This window comes from Pezoporus wallicus, unplaced genomic scaffold (genome assembly GCF_028554395.1).
Source record: "Pezoporus wallicus isolate ANWC-B61680 ecotype Strahan unplaced genomic scaffold, APGP_CSIRO_Pwel_v1 contig_8388, whole genome shotgun sequence".
Classification (NCBI taxonomy): domain Eukaryota; kingdom Metazoa; phylum Chordata; class Aves; order Psittaciformes; family Psittacidae; genus Pezoporus; species Pezoporus wallicus.
In genome coordinates, this window is record NW_026641203.1 from 663,363 (window position 1) to 684,749 (window position 21,387).

The window sequence follows — 21,387 nt, forward strand, 5'->3', positions numbered from 1 at the left end:
ACAGTTGAGTTCTGGGGTGTTTACAATATACCGTTTAGGAAAGCTTCTGAAAACTGAGATAGAGAATCAATTCTCCCTATGTGTGCCTGGGCAGATACAGATGGGAGTCCTTCCAAAACAAAACTTTGTTTCTGAGTGCCTAAGTTAGAACAGAACCAGAAAGACTTCACGTGCTTCAGTAGTTTTGAGTTCACTCTCAAAGTCAAACCAATCCATCAGGCTAGGAGTCAAAGATTGTCCAGCACAAATTATCCACAGAAGCCATGAAAAGCACTTCCCAAAATTCCACATCCACAAATGTAAAGAGCTATTGAGCTGTTTAAAAAACACTAAAGAAGCTGTTGTCTAAAGAAAAGGTGTGCTGGGCACCCGTGACTGCAAAATCAGAGAAAGGCCAAACCTGAGCAATCCAACCCACAGTACAAATTGCCAGTAAGCACAGGTATGTATGTGTACACACACATACACTACACAGGACCAAATGCACACGGCCAGCAACAAAGATCAACACACACTGGAATCACAGTGCTCTCACAAACAGCACCAATGGCCTGATCCATTTCCCCTCTCTGGCTGATCAGGATGAAAGGCTGTTAATGGAAAAAACATATACACATATACGCACATATACACACATGTACATATATAGAGACACATTATCAAGCTCTCCAGCTTCTGGTTTTAGACATTCAGTCTCCAGCTGCTGACACTGAAGAAACCAGTTATAAATGGAGTTCAGTCAGAAGACAGGAAAGACTGAACTGGTCAGGCACAGACATGGACAGAGAGACACCTCTACTGACCATCCCCAGCTCACATGTGATTAACTGGCCCCCTTTATGTCTACATTAATACAATCATAGAACTCCACTTTTCCCAAAACACTTTGATCCTTTCCCTTCCCACCTTAGGCTCCTGCCCTAAATGCCTAAGTGCAACCCCAAAATACACTTCCCACTGGTGCCAGAGAGGCCCTCAGCCTGTGGCTCCCTTCGTACATTTAGACATTAACGAACTTACTAAAGCACCTCTAAAAAGATGCAGAAGCCTCACTTTACCTGTGCCCTCATGAAAAACCTTGGGGTGGAGGTGGGATTTTTCAGGATTGCCTATGCGACACTGAAATGAGATTCATTATCAATGAAAAGACAGCTCTTGATCTTGTCTGACCGCCTCAAGGCACTCACTTGCCATTCCTTGGATAACTTCAAAGGTAAATTCTGCATTAAGACAGCTAGTTCGTCTAGTGATGTAGTAGCAGTGACAGGCAGGATAACAGTGAGTTAGCAGGGTAATATTACTGTAATCTTTATTGATACAGAAGATTTAAGTTACAGAACATTACGCAAACCCCCCTCTTACTTGCCCAATATTTGAGTATGAACAGTTACAGACAAGAAAATGATCCAGTTGCTTATAGTGCAGCTAATTATTAAATTACATTAAAACTGTTAACAATATTATATTGGAAAATATGAGTGCATGTACAGTATATAATAGCCTTCTGTTCCTTGTCAGGAACATAAGCCAATCACATACATTTTTCAGTTTAATTTACCTTGTGCTAAAGTATGTTTCCATCTTATATACATATTCATGTAAACCATACCTATTAAATCTCTCAGTTTCACTCCCTGCGTCTTAACTTGCAATTTATATTACAGTACTTTAAAAGCTGAATGAACACTCTTATTATTCAGAAGAGGTTTCTGTCAGAATTTCCTCTTTTAAATCTTTGGCAATGTTTCACAGGAACTCTCTTATTATTCAGACTTAGTAGTTTTTTACTACATGACATTTTAATCTCATCCAAAGCAAGATACACTGATTCCTGACTCTTTCTATCTGAAAGAGCAGGCCATGCAAATGCACTGTATGAGTGTTAAAGTAACAGAAGTCCTACACTGTAGGAGAAAATTGACATTGTGCAAAATATATTAATAAACATTTTAAAGATTCAAAAGATACAACATTGCTAGACATGAGAACACTGACCCACTGCACAGACACACTACGTCATACCTGGTCAGTCAACGGCAATGCACCGGTTTGAAGATCTGCTCCTTGACAGGCTGCACCCTGGTCAGACACAGCAGTAAGATGTGTAAGGGTTTGTATTTGAGCCAGGTTATCCATAGTTTGATGGCAAAGATTAGATTCCTCAAACCTAGCAAGCTTCTCAACAACTTGCCTGACTTACAGATTGATCTGCTGCATTCACCTGGGTACCAAGGCTGCCTATTTAGGTTGTAGATACCCAGTTCAGCAAAGCTTCATTAACAGTACCATGTCACTTGCACTGTTACTAACTCTGAGTGGTCAAGTCTTTCTGCACCCTGTCAGAAGCACCTTCTCAGAGCTGCTCAGTATGAGACAATTGATGCAGAACAGATGGTATGAATGGATATGACAGTCCTTTATTCTCCAAACACACACAGGTGGAAAGATGCAAAAGTAACAAGAAAAAATGACCTGCATTTTAATCTTACCAGACCTACTAAAAATGTTCCATGTAGAAGTATTTAAATGTCAAGTAAAATATGCTGCACAGAAATACATTCTATGATCAGCATGCAATGTATGGTTCAGGTAAACAACAGATGCATTATGAAACAGATGGAAATGCTTAGATTCAATGTCTTTTAAAACAGTTTAAAGACTAAAAAAACTTTAAGATGAAAAGCTGAAGTGACCTTTTGCTTCTCTAACTACCTGTGTTTGTTCCTCTGTGGCACTTTCATATGAAAGGTTTATTCTGAAGTATCGTACCTGCAGAGACTCATCCCTTTAAAGTGCCTGCCAAGTATTTAACTTTACCCATGCTACAATGAAAATGAACATTACTGTATCTATTAGCTTGAACAAACAAAGACAGTTTGAACTACATGTTAAAATAAATCTTTGTCAGAAATGCCCTCATCAAGATGGAGATGAAAGTGCTGAAATACAGTCACCACATGGTAGATAACTTGGGGAAACATTCTGAAGGGAAAATATATAGATGTACAAAGCATTATATTACTCTAGCACTGTAATGTGTTTCAGTAGTTCTGAGAAATATACTGAAGGCAAGCAAAATGTAACACATTTCTACCTTAATTTGTACAAATACAGTAGAGAGATTTTGGCATACCATATTTCTTGGGGGGAATGTTACCATTAAAAATATTTCTTAGAAAAAGAAATTTCTTCATAACAAGAATGAGCATGATAAATACAGTTCTGTTATCGTACAAAATATAGTGCTTTTAGAAAACAAGACCCAAAAATATAGCTTTATCATTTGGAGTTGAAGTCATCTATGAAGTATAAGCCCAAAAGCCAAACATGGACCCTGAAAAGTCAGGATTCCAGTTGGGAACTTGGCGTTGCAGACTTGGCGAACAAATCTCATTTTGACTCAATTACTGGCTCATCAACTTGTTCTTTTTTTCCTTCCAAAACAGACAAAAGAAGCACAAATCAGTAACGGGCATGTCAGATCCTATTTAAGGCAGAATGTAAGAATGCTAAAATAATGACTATGTGTTCCAATAGAAATATAGATAGGCAGTCTATAGAAAGGCAGTCTACAGACTTCTAGTAACAGATAAAATAATCCAAACAGTATTTCATGCATTTGTATAGCTGAAATCAAGGCTCAAGAAATGGTGTAAAAAATGGTCAGGACAGCAGTTACCTAATGTACAAAAATAAACTGCTTATCATGCAATGTTTTTGCATTGTGAAAGAAATATTGCTCTGAGAAACAACATCCTGCATTTTTTCATTCAAAATTCAAGGGGATATATAACCGCTTTCTAAAAAATACTGTATTTTCACATGTACACCCTAGGTCTCATAAACTGTACCTCTCCACAGAGCACCAGTAGTTGAAAGCAAGTCCTGAGTCACTTCTTCAGAAAACCTGCAGGCAGGTGGTGTGCTTGAAGTAAGGGCTTCAAAACAGACATCCCTGGTGACCCCCCAGCTCACAGTGCTGTGGAATCATAAGCTCTTTCACGAATAACTCATACCTTTTATGTAAGAAAGCATGGCAAAAGCTCCATTCTAGAAAGTTTTGTCTCATATTTTCCTTTCTCATACAGAAATTAACATTGTGAATCTTTTAAGCTGCTCTGACAGTCAGACCTCTGTGGCTCTGCTGAGCATCACAGTTGCCATTTCCCTGGAGCAGGGGTCTGGCATGCTGAACATCTCATGGTACAGGAACATACAGTAACAGATCACAAAAGGTGGCAAGAACACTCCTAACTAGCTAACTTTTAGCCTAATAAAAGGTCCATTCTTTACCTCTAAACCTTACCCTACAGTCTTGTCCATTCTTCAGCTTGGACATTAAGATGGTCAGCATGAAAGAAACGCCTTTATGCTTACTGTCATGTAACCCACCAGTAGCAGTAGCCTGCTACACTAGCCACAGATGGCTTGGTCCCTCCAATTGCTTGAAACGCCCCCATTGGAGCCAATGTGAAAAGACTGAACAAGAGTCACAGTCATTCTGCACAGTACACTGATTCCAGACATAGTGACTCCCAGGAACCAGAGCCAGGCAACTGCAGCTACCCAAGAACTTCTGCACAGCATACATTCAAGTCCCCGGAAAGGCAATGAAAAACACAGCTGCTCTTTTTTACAAACGCAGTGCCCCTGGTTCACTGGGGTGCACTTCACCCCATCAGAGGCAGCAAGAGAAGGTCCATGCATTACCGAGCTCCCACTCCAACCCTTACAACAGAGCTGGAGTGAAAACAGTTATGCCTAGACTTGCTGCCTGGATATGATGAATGGGCTGACTTCCATCTTTTCTGACAAAGAAGGAATCCTGACTTCCTTATTAAAAGAATCTTTCTTTTCTTGCAAATAACCTAAAATCATGTTTCCTTCCTATTTTCATGTATGTACTTTAAATCCTGACATCAATTCAGTTTTTCACTACATGAGCAGAGGCTGGGAACAAAGGAGTTAATTCAGGTAGCAGATGGGAAGGAATGAAGGAAACAACAAGCAAGAGAGTAAGAAAAGGCTGCATGCTATTTTTCAAAAATTCATTTAAAATCCATTGGAATTTGTCCCATACATAGGTCTGCCATCCATCTAGGATTTCTTGTTAAGGAATAAAGTTCACAGTGCCTGGTTATTACTGTAAACCAGCCGCCACGTTTGTAACATTGACATCTGCAGCGATGCTCTCTGTTGCATTCGCCAGAACTGTGGATGCAGGATAAATGATTTCTTCAACTGTCACATATGTCCCTGTTAAAAATCCAACAACTCCAATGACAGCTATAAAGATGTCTTTGAATACTGTCCATAAATTTAAGTTTTCCTTGTAGAAAGTGAGGATTTCAACCAGAGGTGGCAGAATCAGTGCCAGAGTGCTGCTGCTGACGGCTCCAACAAAAGAAATCACCAGGTCTAGGCGAGGGATCAAAACCGCTACGGCACCTGAAACATAAGAATAACAATGGTGGCTTCAGACTCAACATCCTCATGAAAAACAAAACCATGACAAACACATCATGTAGTGGTTCAGGCTGTTTAAGAGGTTTTATCATTCACTGTTTTTCCAGCTACAAGTGGTATGCCCTATATACTTGTCTTGACTATAGCTTACTAATGCTTTGTGATTCTACAGATACATGATAGACACCTTGTGACCAAAGGAAGCTCGGGTAGAGAAAGAGGCGTCCTTCAGGTAACCTCAGGAACACCTAACACTCAAAAATAGGTAAGATAAGTCTTCTATCCCACTGTTACGATGGAACCTACTCAATATCAAACAAAGAGTTTCTTCCACTGCATGAATATGACATTTAAAGACTGGAAATGCCAAACGTTTATACATTAACTAGGACAAAGCTGAATAAAATGAGAAAAGAAAAATGCCAAAGTTAATAGAAGTCACAAAGTACCCACCTCTCTAACTTTTGCAGCCACAATTCCATTCAAGCCATAAATTCAGGCCCTGTGAATGCCTGAACAATACAGGATGAGCACTCAGACCAGACTGACTGGCAAGCATGCTTTATAACTTGCACAGCAATGCACAGTCCATAAGTAACTTAAAAGGGCAGCAGAAGCGTATTTGCAATGTCTGGTAAAACTCTCAGCTAATGAACATGTTGAATGTGTTCTTCTGAAGTATAAGAGATGACGGCAGATTTAAAACTGTTAAAAAAAACCTTAACTGAATTTCTGAAAAAGCATGCTGAAAAAGCAGCTCAATCTCTAAACAAAAACTAAGGAGAAAAAGGAACAAAACAGAAGATAAACTGCATTTATACTATGAGGTGACAAATTCTACTTTCACAGGTGAAAGATAAAGAGATACAGCTTGCCCACAAGACAACCACAAACACCATATGGCTTGGCTTTATTCCCTTTGGAATGAAAAACTCTTTTATCATTATCTTCCTGCAGCACACACTATGCAGAGACAGAAAGTACTTCACATCATTTGTCCTCACACTGCAACGATTGCTTTGTCCAATGTTACTAGGGAAGACTACACTCACACAGGAGAAGATGGCTTCTTTACCTGAAACATCTTTACTCTTTACAATGAGAGGTAATCCAGGTCACTGTCCCAACACACAGCAGACCCATAATGACCTGTACAAGGAAAAGGCAGATCCATCCCTTCCCCAGAACTGTCCATATCCATTTCTCAAATGTATGTAAGTAAATTCACTTTTTACAGCACTTTGCATCAGACTTCAAAGCAGTTTACAAAAGATTTTATAGTTACATTCTTTTTATTCCTTATGCAGAAAGATACATAAAGAATGACATCAGAATAAACAGCGATTTAACAGAGGTAACATCCCTTTTGGATGGCAACATACAAAGCAAACCAGGCAGCGAGACGCTAAGGAACGTTCTCATGCTGCAGGCATGAGCTGCAACACAAAGTGATCTTCATAAAACCAGCAAGCACAAGGTGTCTGGCACAGCACATGCTTGATTATGCACAACTGTATTTCACCATTTAATTAACTACAATCCATGGGCTCAGAAATGACATCTGGTTGGGCTGTTACACCTGAAATGTTGTATTTATTTGTCTCTACAGTAAATTTGTTTGAGCTTTGCTACTGATACTTTATCATACAAACCTCTTTAGACATACTTCAGTGAAATAATGTAAATAATTGCTAGATGCAGCTAGATTCAACAAATGTAAAGCACGCAGCCAAATTCACTAAGATTGAGTTCTAAATGGATGATCCTATACCTTTACAGTACTGACACCGTTCCCACTGTCAATCACTTTCCTTCAGCCACCTATTTTTACGGACCCACCAGAAATCAGTCTACAATTGAACTTCTGTCCTCTTGTTCTCAGTCTCTTAAAATGAATTACAGTTCTGAGACAGCTAAAGGGCTCCCAACAGTGCAAGCAAAACTTAATGTTTACTGGTTTTGCTGGAGGGCCCAGAGGTGAAGAAAAGAGTTGAGAGCAGTGGCTATGTCTTGAAGAGCTGGCCATGCTGCTTCTAATGCTGCTACAAAGTCCTGTTTCCCTCCACTCACCATCACCACACCAGACTCCCCAGTCTTTCTCTTGGATGTGTTACATATATCAAGCTATGTCACAGGAAAGTCAGCAGTGATCCATGATTAATGTGTTGCCTCACAGCAAAAGCAAGACCCAGGCAACAATAAGTCAAAATAATTTTATATAAAGAATTTTGTCTTGTCCTCACCCTTGAAAATAAAAAATTCATTATATACCTTTTGATTACTACATGAAGTAAGGAAACAACAGAGTTGCCTTTGCCTCAGTCATTCTAACAGCCCCTGTGATCAGTGAAAATGTTCAACAAGAACTATCACCACTGGATGAGGATTGAATCAGGGATTACTTGAGAGAACTCAAACCATAAGGGTATACAGGACATGATGGGTTGTATCCAAAAGAGTTCAAGACAAGGGGGAATGGGTTTAAACTTAAACAGGGGAAGTTCAGGTTAGATATAAGGAAGAAGCTCTTTACTGTGAGGGTGGTGAGGCACTGGAATGGGTTGCCCAAAGAAGTGGTAAATGCTCCATCCTCAGCAGTGTTCAAGGCCAGGCTGGACAGAGCCTTGGGAGACACGGTCTAGTGTGAGGTGTCCCTACCTGCAGCAGGGGGTTGGAACTAGATGATCTTAGGGTCCTTTCCAACTCTAACTAGTCTATGATTCTAAGAGAACTGGCCAATGTCCTTTTAGCACAACTCTATATTATCTTTGAAAGGTCATGGAGACTGGGGGAGATCCCTGGTGGCTGGGGGAAAGTAAGGGTCAAGAAAGGCCAGAAGTATAATCCAGGGAAATACAGCCAAGTCAGATTCACTTTTGTCCTTGGAAAAAAATCAAGGAGCAAATAATCTTGGAGCACATTTTTGAGAAAAGATTGTCTGGAAACAGAAAATGGATTTCTGTACGATAAATCATGCTTGACCAATGATTTATGGATACTGGTACAATGACTTGATTTATGGATGAGGGAAGAGCAACAGATGTCATTTACCTTAATTTTAGAAAGGTCTTTGATATTGCCTGCCACAATATTCTTGTATCTGGATGGAGGGAAACCAGATGGGTAAAAAACTCACTAGACAAAAGAATAGTGGTTAATGAGTCAAGTGGTTAATGAGTCAGCCTGAAGGCTGGTAAAAATCCTACAGCTAGTAGGGAAAAGTAAAAGCTCCCTGCAACCGATAAAAATATGAAATGATCACTCAAAATGACATGAATGATGTCCTTTAAGCCTAGAAAGTGATAATGCGCTCAGTGCAATACTAATGTCTCACAAAAATGTCCCTATAGCACAAAGTGACAGTGTTGAAGGTGAGCCAACATCCTATTTAAGTCCAAATCAATTTAAATCATTGATCATTAATCATAATTCAAAACTGGATTAAAATTAGTATTTTAAAAGTGATAATTCACAGGGAGGTTTATTTCTGAAGTAAAATGGCTCAAAAATATATTAATTCTGGCTTATTTCAGATGAGGTATCATATTATGCAAATAATAGTAGTGCTAAGCACCCTACAAACCAAATACTTTAGTCCCCAGTGAAATTTTAGCCCCTTCTAGATGGGAAGCCACACTCTTGATGTCACACAACCTTAAAAACTTTTCATAAAAAGCAAATACTTGGATGTAGTACTGAAGTATCTGAATTGGCCTGCTTATTTGGGGCTGTGAAAAGGCAGAGGGCTTTGTTATGATCAGTACTTATTGCATATGGCGTGTTCTATTATTACTACTGACATGCTAATAAATAACTTGTGAATTTACTGCAACTATCAAAAGTAAATTAAAAAATATTGCCCATAAAGAGATAAGAATCCCACTGCAGTGGATGACCAATCCATTTCCAAAGTAATGCTTTGCAACAGCTGGTGTCTCAGGCACAAGTTAGTTAAAGCCTGCTGTGTTGATTGATGATATAGGAAAAACAAGCTGCCAAGTGCCTTTGCTTCCCGGGGAGAGCCACGTGCAGAAGCTAGTTGAGGTTCAGCTTCCTCTGCTGCCAACCTTAGGGAGATTAAGTACTGAATTATGGCCTGCAGTCCAAATCCATCAAAAATTGCAGTCATCTGCAGATGTTTTTAATCTTAATTTGTTGGCATTTCATCTTGCAAAGTAAAGTTCAGGGGGAGCAGCTTGCTTCATCATGCACGGAAACTCAACTACCAAGTGCATAGCTGCCTGCAGCTCGGAACAGGGAAATTCAGGAACACCATGTGTCAGAAGCACCGATCTCCCTCAGAGACAGCTCAGGGAGAGGTGTGCTCGGTGCAGGCTGGGGCTTACTGCACTGGTCAATCCTTAGGAAAAAATACTAAATTTACATGTGTCTTGATAATCACTTTTAATTCAGTAATCCCACAGAAAATAAATAATCAGATTTATTGATTTCACATCAAACTGTTTTGATTGCCAGCAATCGTATATTCATCTTTTTTTTCTAATAAACAGACCGCTCAAATAATATGTCCTTTTCACATGACAGTGAACACTTATCCCTTTCTAATAGCAGTAAGTAAATTTCATTGTCACATCATTGCTAGTATTTATTTTACTTCTGGTAAGCCTAAAATTAGCCATCATCATTAGATCAACTAATAAAGCCAACAAAAACATCTTCGCAGTATGTAATACCATCTCCATACTTTGATAAAAATGCTTTCACTAGTTAAAGTTTACTGGAATATTCTTGTGGAAAGCACAGAATGGTTTGGGTTGGAAAGGATCCTATGATCATCCAGTTCAACCCCCCACCATGGGCACGGACACCTTCCACTAGACCAGGCTGCTCAAAATCCTGTCCAACCTGGCCTTTAACACTGCCAGGGATGAAGCATTCACAACTTCCTTAGGCAGCCTTGTCCGGTGAAATTATGTACATTTGCTGTCTATGGTCTTCATATTACTAAAAACAGTGTAAAATAACACAAAAAAGTGAACTATGGTATGTTTGAAATTCATCAACCCCCCTACCTTTTTACTGTCACAAAACCTGCTGCAGTGATTTCATCGTTAGCTCTGGATCAGACTATATTTATGGTATAATATTCAAATTTGGAGTACTTTTGTTAAACAAAATTAACTTAATGGTTTAAGTATAGGAAAGATCTTGCACTGGGTTTGTTCCCTTAGCATTGATTTGGATGTTGGAGCACTGCTTTACTCTCAACCTAAATTGAAAGAGTAGTTGATTCCTTGCCAAGATCTTTGTGAATATCGATTTAAGGATGCGATTATAACCATGGAGTTAGAACATTGATCTACCCATTGTCAGTATAAGAATCAATTTAGAAAATAAGTGAATTTTTAAGAGCACAAAATTGCCACAAGTTTTGTCAAGTAGAAGAGATGATACTGCTCTTTCTAGATCAGACAGGGAAGAATTTTCTCTCAGTAGTTTTCCTTTAGAGAAAAAGTCATGAAAGAAACAAGAAAAAGGAATTAAGACAATACTCACAGGAGAAGGGTAATATAAAACTGTATCAGGATGGACTAAGAGGATTTTCCAACACAAGTAAAGAAAAAGGATGAAAAATTATAGTTGAAGTGGATTTAAGGGGCTTATAGCAAGGTAGATCAGTATTGACTTGCTTTTGGGGATAAACAAAAACTGATGGTTAGATCAATCTTGAATGTAAACAGCATGTCAGAGAAAATCACATTTTATAGGTTAGGCATGGCCGAACACTACAGAGCACCATGGAGGACTGTTAACACGGTCAGAAAACACAGGAGGTCAAAATTCTGCTCTGCCTCACCAACAAATATCAATACCTCGGTGGTAATACTCCATATCTGTGTGAATGAAAGTTTGGTGTGTACCCCATAGACTGAATCACCCAGCATGTTTATTGGTTAATTATACTTCATTATTAAAATATTTACTAAAATAAGTAATGTAAATAAGTAGAATATATTTTATGTCATTTGCATAAAATATATAATATTGATTATAGTTAATCATAAAAACAGTACTTAATTTCAGTTACTGGATGAAAAGCAAAGAAGTGTAGCACAAGAACATGTACTGAATTGCACTGAATATGGACAGATTAGGCACACATTGAAGATGATTGCTCCTTCAGACTTGATCTCAATGAGACAGGATATCTATGATATCCTATCACAAAGACCTTGAAGGATCTGTTACAAATGAAACTAAGAAATCTTTCTGTACTAAGGATTGCTCAGATTTTATCCCTCCCTTTTGTTATCACAAGATACCTTATACACGCTCATGGTGATTCTTTTTCAATGAGACAAAGCACTTGAGAATATAGTGTAAAGAAAGAAAGTCCTATAATAAGGAAGAAGAGTAAATGACAAGGTCTTATCCAACCCTTCCACTTATGACTTGAATTTAGTTAGTATATCCAGGTGAGCAGATCATTCAGCCATTTATAAGCATCCTCCTCTTCAGAGTGAGTGGCAATATTTCAACAAGGCAGGGGAAGGAAAATCACATAAAAAGAAAATCAAATAGAAACGTGAAAATGTAACACTGCAAGCATGTGATTTATTTAATATGCTATACACGTTTTCTTAATTTTGCTCTGGTATTTTAAGGCTGTGTACCTTTTTTATGACAAGTGATCTTTAAAGTCCTAACTGCAGTAGGCTGGTGAAGTCATTACAAGGAAGTCACAAAAGACTTCGTTCTCATATGGGTCCATCTGCGTATCTTTGCTTCCCATTACACATGGTAAAGGTAGAGGAAACAAAACAGGATAAAAGTTTAAAAATTGCTAATTTTGACTAATGGCAGTTCAGAAGACACCACAAGCTGTTATTACCCAGCAATTCCTTTCTATTCTTTTATCAAACAAGACAGACATTTGAAAGCCTGCTGTTGGAAAGCCTATCCCACTCTGCTCAGCATTTGTCACCCGGAGTAATGTGTTTAGCTTTTGGACCCTGATATACAGAAAGGATGTGGAGAGGCTGCAGAGGGTCCAGAGAAGAGCCACAAAGATGATTCAAGGGTTGGGAAGCTGCATGTGAGGAAAGGCTGAGAGATGTGGGCCTTTTCAGCCTAGAGAAAAGAAGGCTCAGGGGAGACCTTATCACCATGTTCCAGTATTTAAAGGGTGGCTACAAGGAAGACAGAGACTGTCTTTTTACACAAGGAGACACACGGAAAGCAAAACGGGTCATGGGCACAAGTTACTCGCAGGGAGATTATGGTTGGACAGAAGAGGAATATTTTTCACAATGAGACAATCAGCCATTGGAATAATTTCGCCAGGAAGTGGGGCATTCCCCAACACTGGACACTGTTAAGATTTGGCTGGACAATGTGCTGGGCCATCTAGTCTAGGTCATGTTTTGCCTAGAAAGGTTGGACCAGATAATCCTTAAAGTCCTTTCTAACCTGGGATTCTATAATTCTGTAATTGTGAGGATCAGGTTATCAAACCACTAATCATGAATAACACTAAGCCATCATTTGTATTTTAGCTTTTATGCTACGTGAAGCACTAGCAAAGAAAATGCCTGGAGTGACTAATTCCAGCTATGAAGTAATTTTTTAAGAAACAACTTCAAGCAAAGCACTGTATCACTTTAATCTAAAAGAAAAAAAGCAGTAGGATGCCAGCATACACACTGGCAGAAAAGTTATCCTTTGATGGCCCTAAGTATTTTCTTTATTGCTAATTGTTTTCAATATACAGAGAAAAAGCTCTCAAATATTTTCAAGGAATGCTGCTTTCACTACTTTTATCCGTTGCAATCTTCAAAAGGCTTACTTGCAATCTGCCTATCATTTCTAGCATCTTGAAAGAAAAACTTTGCACATTTGGCTCTCTGTAGAACAATGTATCTATGCATGAGGGAAAATGTTTTTCCCCATCTATAAATTAGGAAACTATTTTGAAAATAAAGGGCTTTTCTAATTAGAAGTCTGCATTCAGGACCTCCTGCCAGTTGCCATACAGCCTAGGCAGCAGATGTCTTGCTGGGGCTCATTTTAAGAGACTTCCAATCTATTTCCTTTTTTTTTTTTTTTTCCACTCAGTATATATTAAATATGGTTATTTTGCTTTTCAAATTGTAAACGTTCTCTCACACTAACCTAGTGATACAGGTGGGTAAGAACAGTTTTCACTCATATTCATGAGCTCCCACAAGACTGCAGTCAATTGGAGATGCTGACTGCACATCCCATACCTTCCCTGGAAAGCAGAGTTTGCTCTCTACCAAGTAGTGCTACTGCTACTAAAGGAATGCAATCACTTCTAATCCCTGCCACTCTTAAATTTGAGTAAAATCTTACCTAAATGCCCCTTGTCAGTTGACTGATAACCAGAGTGCCACACACACGTAACTTAAGGAAGTGTCAATTCTCCAGTGAACGATCTGCATGGACAGAATCCATAGCAGGGAATTCACTCAACCACAGTTTGCCTCTACTAGAGCCACAGTTGAGTATCGTATTGGTTTACTTATAGGCAGGAAAAATAATTACCACTAGAAAACTAAAACAAAATGCAAGAATTTGTAAACATAAGATGTACCCAGGTATCTTTAGCCGAGTCACTGCCTTCTTGCTCAGAGGTCAAATCTTTCCACATGCCGCACTTGTGACTAAGACATTAAAACATGTGCATATCACTGCGTGAAACATTATCCCAATCAGTTAGTTTTACTAGTTAGACCATTTTCTTCTACAAACTTATTGTGAGGACAGCATATCCAAGAGAAATTAAAGTCCATACACTTGTGTTGGGTTATGATTTTCTTTTTGTCTGGTTTTGTGGTTTGAGTTAGAAAGCAATACTCTGAAGGAGAAATGGCTTCTGTACGTAAGTTGCAAAAGACTGGTAACAGCATCTCTTAGCATTTTGCTTCATATTTTACATTCTTTCCTGAAGGAAAACAAATACTTTCAATGTTTTGACAATAACTTTCACTTTCCTTTCCTCATAAAATTTCTTTGCTCCCCAGTTACATTCATTTGAGGGAACACTTAGTAGCACATTTCATAGGTCTTATTTAATAGCATGTACCTGAAAACAACTGAGAATTGTATCTACATGACTTTCAAAACTATATTAAGTAACATCATACAAGTTTCCCCACTAAGAACTTGATAGACTTCATTGTCAATTATTCAGGGGACTTTATCTGAGCAAATACTGCTCAGCTGGTGTTCATGAATTTTTTTGTACTCACTTTTTTCCCAAGTTGAACTACTCCTTAACTAAAAACTTCACCTTTACTGAGCTAGCTTCTCAGCAGGAGAGGACAATGTTCAGCATCTTCCAACTTACTAATTAGCCTGCATGTCTCTACTGGCTAATTAAATGTCCTGTCTGCAAAGAGAAAAATTAAGGAATTCACTGGCTATCCCATCCTTGCTTTAAGCCAGAGCCACAGGTAAGACCACTTGATTAAACACGTCACTCCAGGCTGACTGGATGACACTGAAGATACAGACACAACTTTGCAAGAAAGGGACAACAATCTGTGATAAATCCCAAGGCAGGAGAAGTATGAAAGCTGGGCTTCCTTTTCCTTAACCCAAGCTTGTAAGGGAATACTGCAAGAAACAGATAAATTCAGCAGCGCAACACTGAGATAGCATAAAGATGCCCTAGGCAGAATTCTTATATCTAAAATTCCTCTGACTTTACAAGTAAATTTTTCAGGCTTCATTTTCACCCATGCAAAGAAATATAAATGAACAGAAACACCAGCAATATGTTCGCTTTAACAAGGCAGCTTGAAAAAGTAGACTTACTTAGTACTCTAAAACAGAGGGGTCATCCACCTGGGCAATGGACTCATTTGTTCTTTTGCTGTAAACTGGCTTACATGCATCTTAAATGGTTTTCTGCTGATATTTTCTCAGTGTTGATAATGAAAATCATATTTCACTTTTTGATCTACACAACACTTTAATGACTGGCAGACTTGTCACTCTCAGCTCAATATACTGAGCATCAGTTACAGAGCTGCACCAGCGTGAGTAGCTGAAAGCAACAGTGCACCAGCTGATTGCCACACTAATGCTTTTCTCTTAATTAGCTCTTAATTAGCTGCAGTGAAAAAAGGGAGATAGAAGGAGGTGAAAGAGAAGGGAAAGTAATGATTCTCAAAGAAAGAAAATATCAGTGATAATGAATGCAATACAGTTAAGACACTGTGATGATTAACATTTGGACATCTATATCACTATGGCAGGAGTTCACTGTGCTGAATACCAGATAAAAGCACTATCAATTTTATTTCATACAGCTTTCTTTCCTTCCAGAAAATCTCTCATGCCTTCAGGTGAATGAGAATCTCACTTCTGAATTCAGCACAGACTTCTTGTAAATAGACATCAACAGAGAAAGACGGCAAGACTGCAAGGAAGAGGTAATGTTATTTTATTTTTAATCTTATCATAAAATAAAATTGATACAGAATCCCACAATTTTTTACAAGTTGTTTTATACTTATGATGTTAAAGTCCCTGCCCTCACAATTTATAATCAAACAAAAAGCTAAATATAAGATGCAGTAGTTACACATAAGGACAAAAATAGCTGCCTACTTCAATGCTAAGTGGTTTTATATTTTGCTAGACTTGTATGATAGTGTCAGAAATAAAAACATGCCCTACTCTACATTATTGTTCAACTGCCCATGAAATTGTACACTAAAGATGAAACCTTTCTGAAATGATGTTGAAAAGGATCCAAAGCAATTTCATTTCTCCATTCAAGAAAACAAAAATCAATTTCATGAAAATATTTTCCTGTGCAATATTAGAGTTTAAAATGGTATAAAACAGAAAATTCTGAAATTTAGTGGTGGTGTTGGAGACCCATACTTTTAAAAAATACCTACTTTAGTCAAGGACAGAGCTGCCTGAAATGCCTGACAAACTATAATCAACATCACAGCACTGCTTAGTTATGTCTTAACCATGCAATGTGTGATGCAGCAGCCGCAGAACTGTGACAATCACACACTACCCAAATAAGCACACTTTTTACGTCAGAAGTGGTGGCACAGTAGCTCTATGTAAAAACAGTATGGTAGAACTTGGATGTTCTGGCCATTATTCAAGCTTCTACCGTGTTAAGACAGAAAAGAGTAACTGTTAGCAATGCAAAGCCCAAGGAAGTTGTTTGATTTTCTTCTAAAATTTAATGAAATATTTAGTAATCATTTTGAGATCACTAAACTCCCTAAATTGAGACTTATCCTGACTTTTCTGCTCCTTTGTTGACTAAACTGAATTTCTACTCTAGCAATTATTTAGTTTAGTAATTATCCTAAAAGAAGTTTGTTTAGGCACAACTGCTAATACACACAACACTACCATAACTGTGCAATAGAGACCTGCTTTTGGCACATAAGGAACAAGATACAACCTGCTTTCTTGACAGGTACATATTCAGAAATTCTGAAAGCATTATGACTTTTTATTAAATACTCATGCTCACCTATGTCACAGAATACATATGGTTCTTTAACTATAGAGTGGTTAGTTAGAGAAGACCTTAAGATCCTCTAGCTCCTCCATTCCTCTACTCTGCTGAGACCCCTCTTGGAACACTGAGTGCAGCCCTGGTGTCCTCAACATAAGCAGAACACAGAAGTGTTGGAGCAAGTCCAGAGACGGCCATGAGGATGATCGGGGGCTGAAGCACCTCCCATATGAAGACAGGCTGAGAAAGTTGGGGCTGTTCAGCCTGGAGAAGAGTGGAGACCTCATAGCAGCCTTCCAGTATCTGAAGGGGGCCTATAGGGATGCTGGAGAGGGACTCTTCATTAGGGACTGCAGTGGCAGGACAAGGGGGAATGGGTTCAAACCTAAACAGGGGAAGTTCAGGTTAGATATAAGGAAGAAGTTCTTTACTGTGAGGGTGGTGAGGCACTGGAACAGGTTGCACAAGGAAGCTGTGAATGCTCCATCCCTGGCAATAAAAGTAACGCAAATAAATTTAAAGGCCACAGCCCTTCATAATCACATATGCATGTTACATTCTATGGATGTTCTAGAATTAACTAAATACTTTATGGTACTGGATATTAAATACTCTAAATTTTAACTAGTTTCATGTTACCTCACCACATTCTTGTTCAGTCTGGACTATTTATGGCTGATTTCACTCAGTTCTGCTAACAAAAAAAAATCAAAGCACAGGACTTTTGAAGAAACTGGACTAAAATCACTGCTTCACAGTTGGCCCAGACATGTACTGAACTGCAGAGACTGATATCAGTGCAACATGATTTCATCCTACAGATTTGCTGTGGCCAGATTTTCAAACTCAGGACCTCAAAAGTAGTCAATATGAAATCTCCCCAGTACTGTATCTCTACATTAGCATCTAAATAAGCAGACTGCTTTCCTCACAGCCTGATCACCTACAGCTGCATAAGACAAGCTAATGAAATAAAACTTATTGGCATAAATGTATCAGCTGTGCAAATCTGAACATCCGAGTGTTTTCATACAGTCAAAGCTAAATATCACTTAAGCACCTCATCAAATCATAAATTGCTTCCTATAGATAAACTGAAATTTAAAGTGACTTAAATGTATTAACACAAGCATAATTCAAGACAAGTGTCTGAATGACAGCATTAAACCTAAGTGTCAGACACAGACTGAAACTTGAAGAACAAAAATAAATCCTCAGGGTTTTGGAATACTCTAAGACAGCAATAGAAAAACATTAGGAAAAACACAAAAGCACTTAAACTTCCACGAATGTAAGTGCTTTTAATATTTGAAATTTTTAGATCTGGACTGCTTATGGAGACCAAATTTTATTTTATATTTTCCCAATTCTACAGAGTTGACTCTTTCGCTGCCAAGAAGTGAACAGGTACATAAAGCAACTTTAACATCTCATTCAGCGTTAATGAAGTTGAAACTTGAATGCTAAAGCAGAGATGGTGAAAGCTGGAACAAAAGAGTTTATTAACATGCAGGTCAGAAGAAAAAACAGGTGATAGGAACAATTTGAAAACTGATGTGATTACTACAAGAAAAGAAATGTAGAAATGCAGCTAGATTTTGTGGAGGACAGGGATTCAAAAATTCAATGACTAAAAGCCAGACAAAACTGGACAACACAGAAAAACAAAGCTTCACAAACCTATTGATTTTGGTTCATAAGCCTTTGCTTAAAATGGAAGATTGCATCTTACTCGAACAGACTTTTGTGATTTTGATTTGGGTTAAGGTATCTATCCCATTCAGCAAAAGGTATTTTGATAAATGTGAAATACTGTAGTAGAAGACACAGCTACTTGTGTTAGCTGCACCAGGGACAGATGAAGAGACTTTGCTCGTGAAGCCAAGCCATCAAAATTGCGGGAGTTCAACACAAAGGAACAACTGTGTTCTGCATCCTTATTGTACAGATGCACTTTTTAAGGCCCCAGTCTTGAAAAGCGTAATATGGAAGAATTAGCACTGTTGATTCCACTGCCCAAATGGTCTCTCTGTGAGAGTGGGAGACCTTTATTTAATGTTTAATATAAATGCTTTTCACAAATTTCTGGCAACCAGATGAGTATGTCGGCATAAAGAATGAGCATGACATTATACAAACGTATATATTTCTATATATATGGAATGTAATATGCTCTTTAGACAAAATGAAGAATTAAGACTGTACAGGCGACCTTGATTTCACGATTTCTTGATTTCAGAGCTTCACAGAAAAACTAAGGAATTGTACAGGGTAACCCAACTCGAGACCAGCCTTGAACACAAACCTGCATGCTGCATACTGAATATGCTTGCTTTTTTTAAATAATGACAACTTTTCCAGATAGAAATTGTTTCAATTTTTCAGCACACTACCAGCATCATACAAAAAAACTTATTGGCTATGAATGTTTGGTATCATCCATATAAATGTATTTAAGCAACAGAAAAAAAGGCTGGACAACGCTGCTAGCAAGAAAAAAAAACATTATTCCTTTTATTTGAGAGTATTTTGGTAAATGTTCATTTTCTTGTTGCTGGACTTGTTTAAAATATAACCCCACATCCATTTTACCACATTTTTCATTTTCCTTCCTCTTTGTCTCAGCACAAAACTAAAATCACATACTCCCATTTTCAACTGCAGTAAGTATCTATACCAATAGATCCCGTCATCACACTCAGATATTTTCTGCTCACACTAGCTTTAAATAACTTCACCATCCTATGTGAAGAATTTCTTCCTTATATCTAATCTAAATCCACTGTATTCGAGTTTAAAGCCGTTCTCCCTTGTCCTGTCACTACTGGCTCTTATAAATGTAAAAGTAAAGAATACTGAATCAGAGCCTTCACAGTTACGCCTAATGCCTGGACAAAAGACACCAGGCAGAAGCTGAAATACAAAAACTTCTTTTGAACAAGATAAAAAACATCTCCCCTGTTAGGGAGGTCAAACACCAGCACAGGTCACCCATGGGGCTGTGCCATCTCCCTTCTTGACGGTATTTATACAAGCTACCTGGACACGACCCAGAGCAGCCTACTTTCACTGGACCTGCTCTCAGCAGAGGACCAGGGCTGACAGTGCCTTCCTACCACTGTTGTTCTGTGATTCTAGAATTGCTTTCATGTTCTGGAAGATTATTTTGTCATTTACCTGTATAATGGAAGTGCTCACATACAGATGCTATCCACCTCAGGGTTTTTTTTTTCCCATATTGGAAAGAATGTCTGGAAAGGGGCACTGCATGGACAAGGTAGAAAAGCAGGAGTAATTTAATGGCAATACTGAACAGAAAGACAGAATAAAGATCTACTTCATAAAGTCTAAACTGAAGAGCACAAGAAGTACTTGGCCTTAACTCAGTACTATAAGCATCTGCCTTTTCCAGTGTGACATTAATTAATGAAGGTTTAATGGACAGTATGTTTACTCTAACCTGATTTTTGTATACTTATAAAATAAACTGAGTGAATTGAACATGTTGGAACCATGGCTTTTATCCCATGTCTAAATATTTCAATATAGAGATCCTCTGTAAATGACCTAAGAGTCTCCCTTTGTCTCTAAGCCTGAAGTATTCAACTAGCAAAAGGGGGAGGGTGGATTAACTGCACTGTAAGAACACCAGGCAAAACTAGAGTATTTGTAATGAGTCACATGTGTGCTAAATGGCACCAGTTCTCTAGAACTCCAAAGTACCTAACAATTAGTATAACTCTTGACAGCATTTGGACAAGTAAGTAGGTGGCAAGAACATTGGCACATTGGCAACAAAGGAACATCTAATTTTCCCAGTATGTATATGCATCACCAGCTCAGTGGCCATCCCCTACAGAGCAGATAAGGTACAATGAAGACAGTATAAGTACCATGTTTTACATCTCCACTAGATAAAAACATACACACTAGCATTGCTACTTCAAAGAAAGAAGCTATGGATGTACAGTAGGAAAACCAGAAATAACTGCTTGTTCACATGATAAAAAAAAACAAACCAAAAACTAAAACAAAACAGAGATTTAACACCAATGAAGCATCAAAACTAACTGGTTTCCAACAGTGGAATGTAATGCTCAGTTCTTCTATGAATATATAATATCCTAATTGAATATCGTAAAATGTTCTCCCATATTCTCATATTACAACTCAGGAAATGACAAAGGGGAGGTTTCTCATCCAAGCAAAGAGAAGATTGTGTTGCTACAAAAAGATGGTAAAGAATTGTGTCGTGAATAAACAGAAGTATTTAGTCTTTAAAATCTCTGACACATTTAAAGTAAATATTTTCAACAGTTTTGCATGCAATTAAATATTTTTAAATATAATTAAACATGTAAGCCATTAAATATGATTTTACTATGACCAGATAAAGTCCACAGGTTTTGCACATACACAACAGTGCAGAGTCTCTTGAC

The 21,387-nt window shown here is 38.2% G+C and overlaps 1 long non-coding RNA gene across 1 annotated transcript in view; it reads right to left on the bottom strand.

The window, feature by feature from the left end:
• Positions 1–1,283: 1,283 nt before the first annotated feature.
• LOC130606338 (uncharacterized) overlaps positions 1,284–21,387 on the bottom strand; it is a 28,440-nt gene continuing 8,336 nt past the window's right edge. The window contains exon 2 of the long non-coding RNA XR_008973952.1: positions 1,284–5,448. This is a non-coding gene — a long non-coding RNA (uncharacterized LOC130606338). The remainder of the gene's footprint in view (positions 5,449–21,387) is intronic.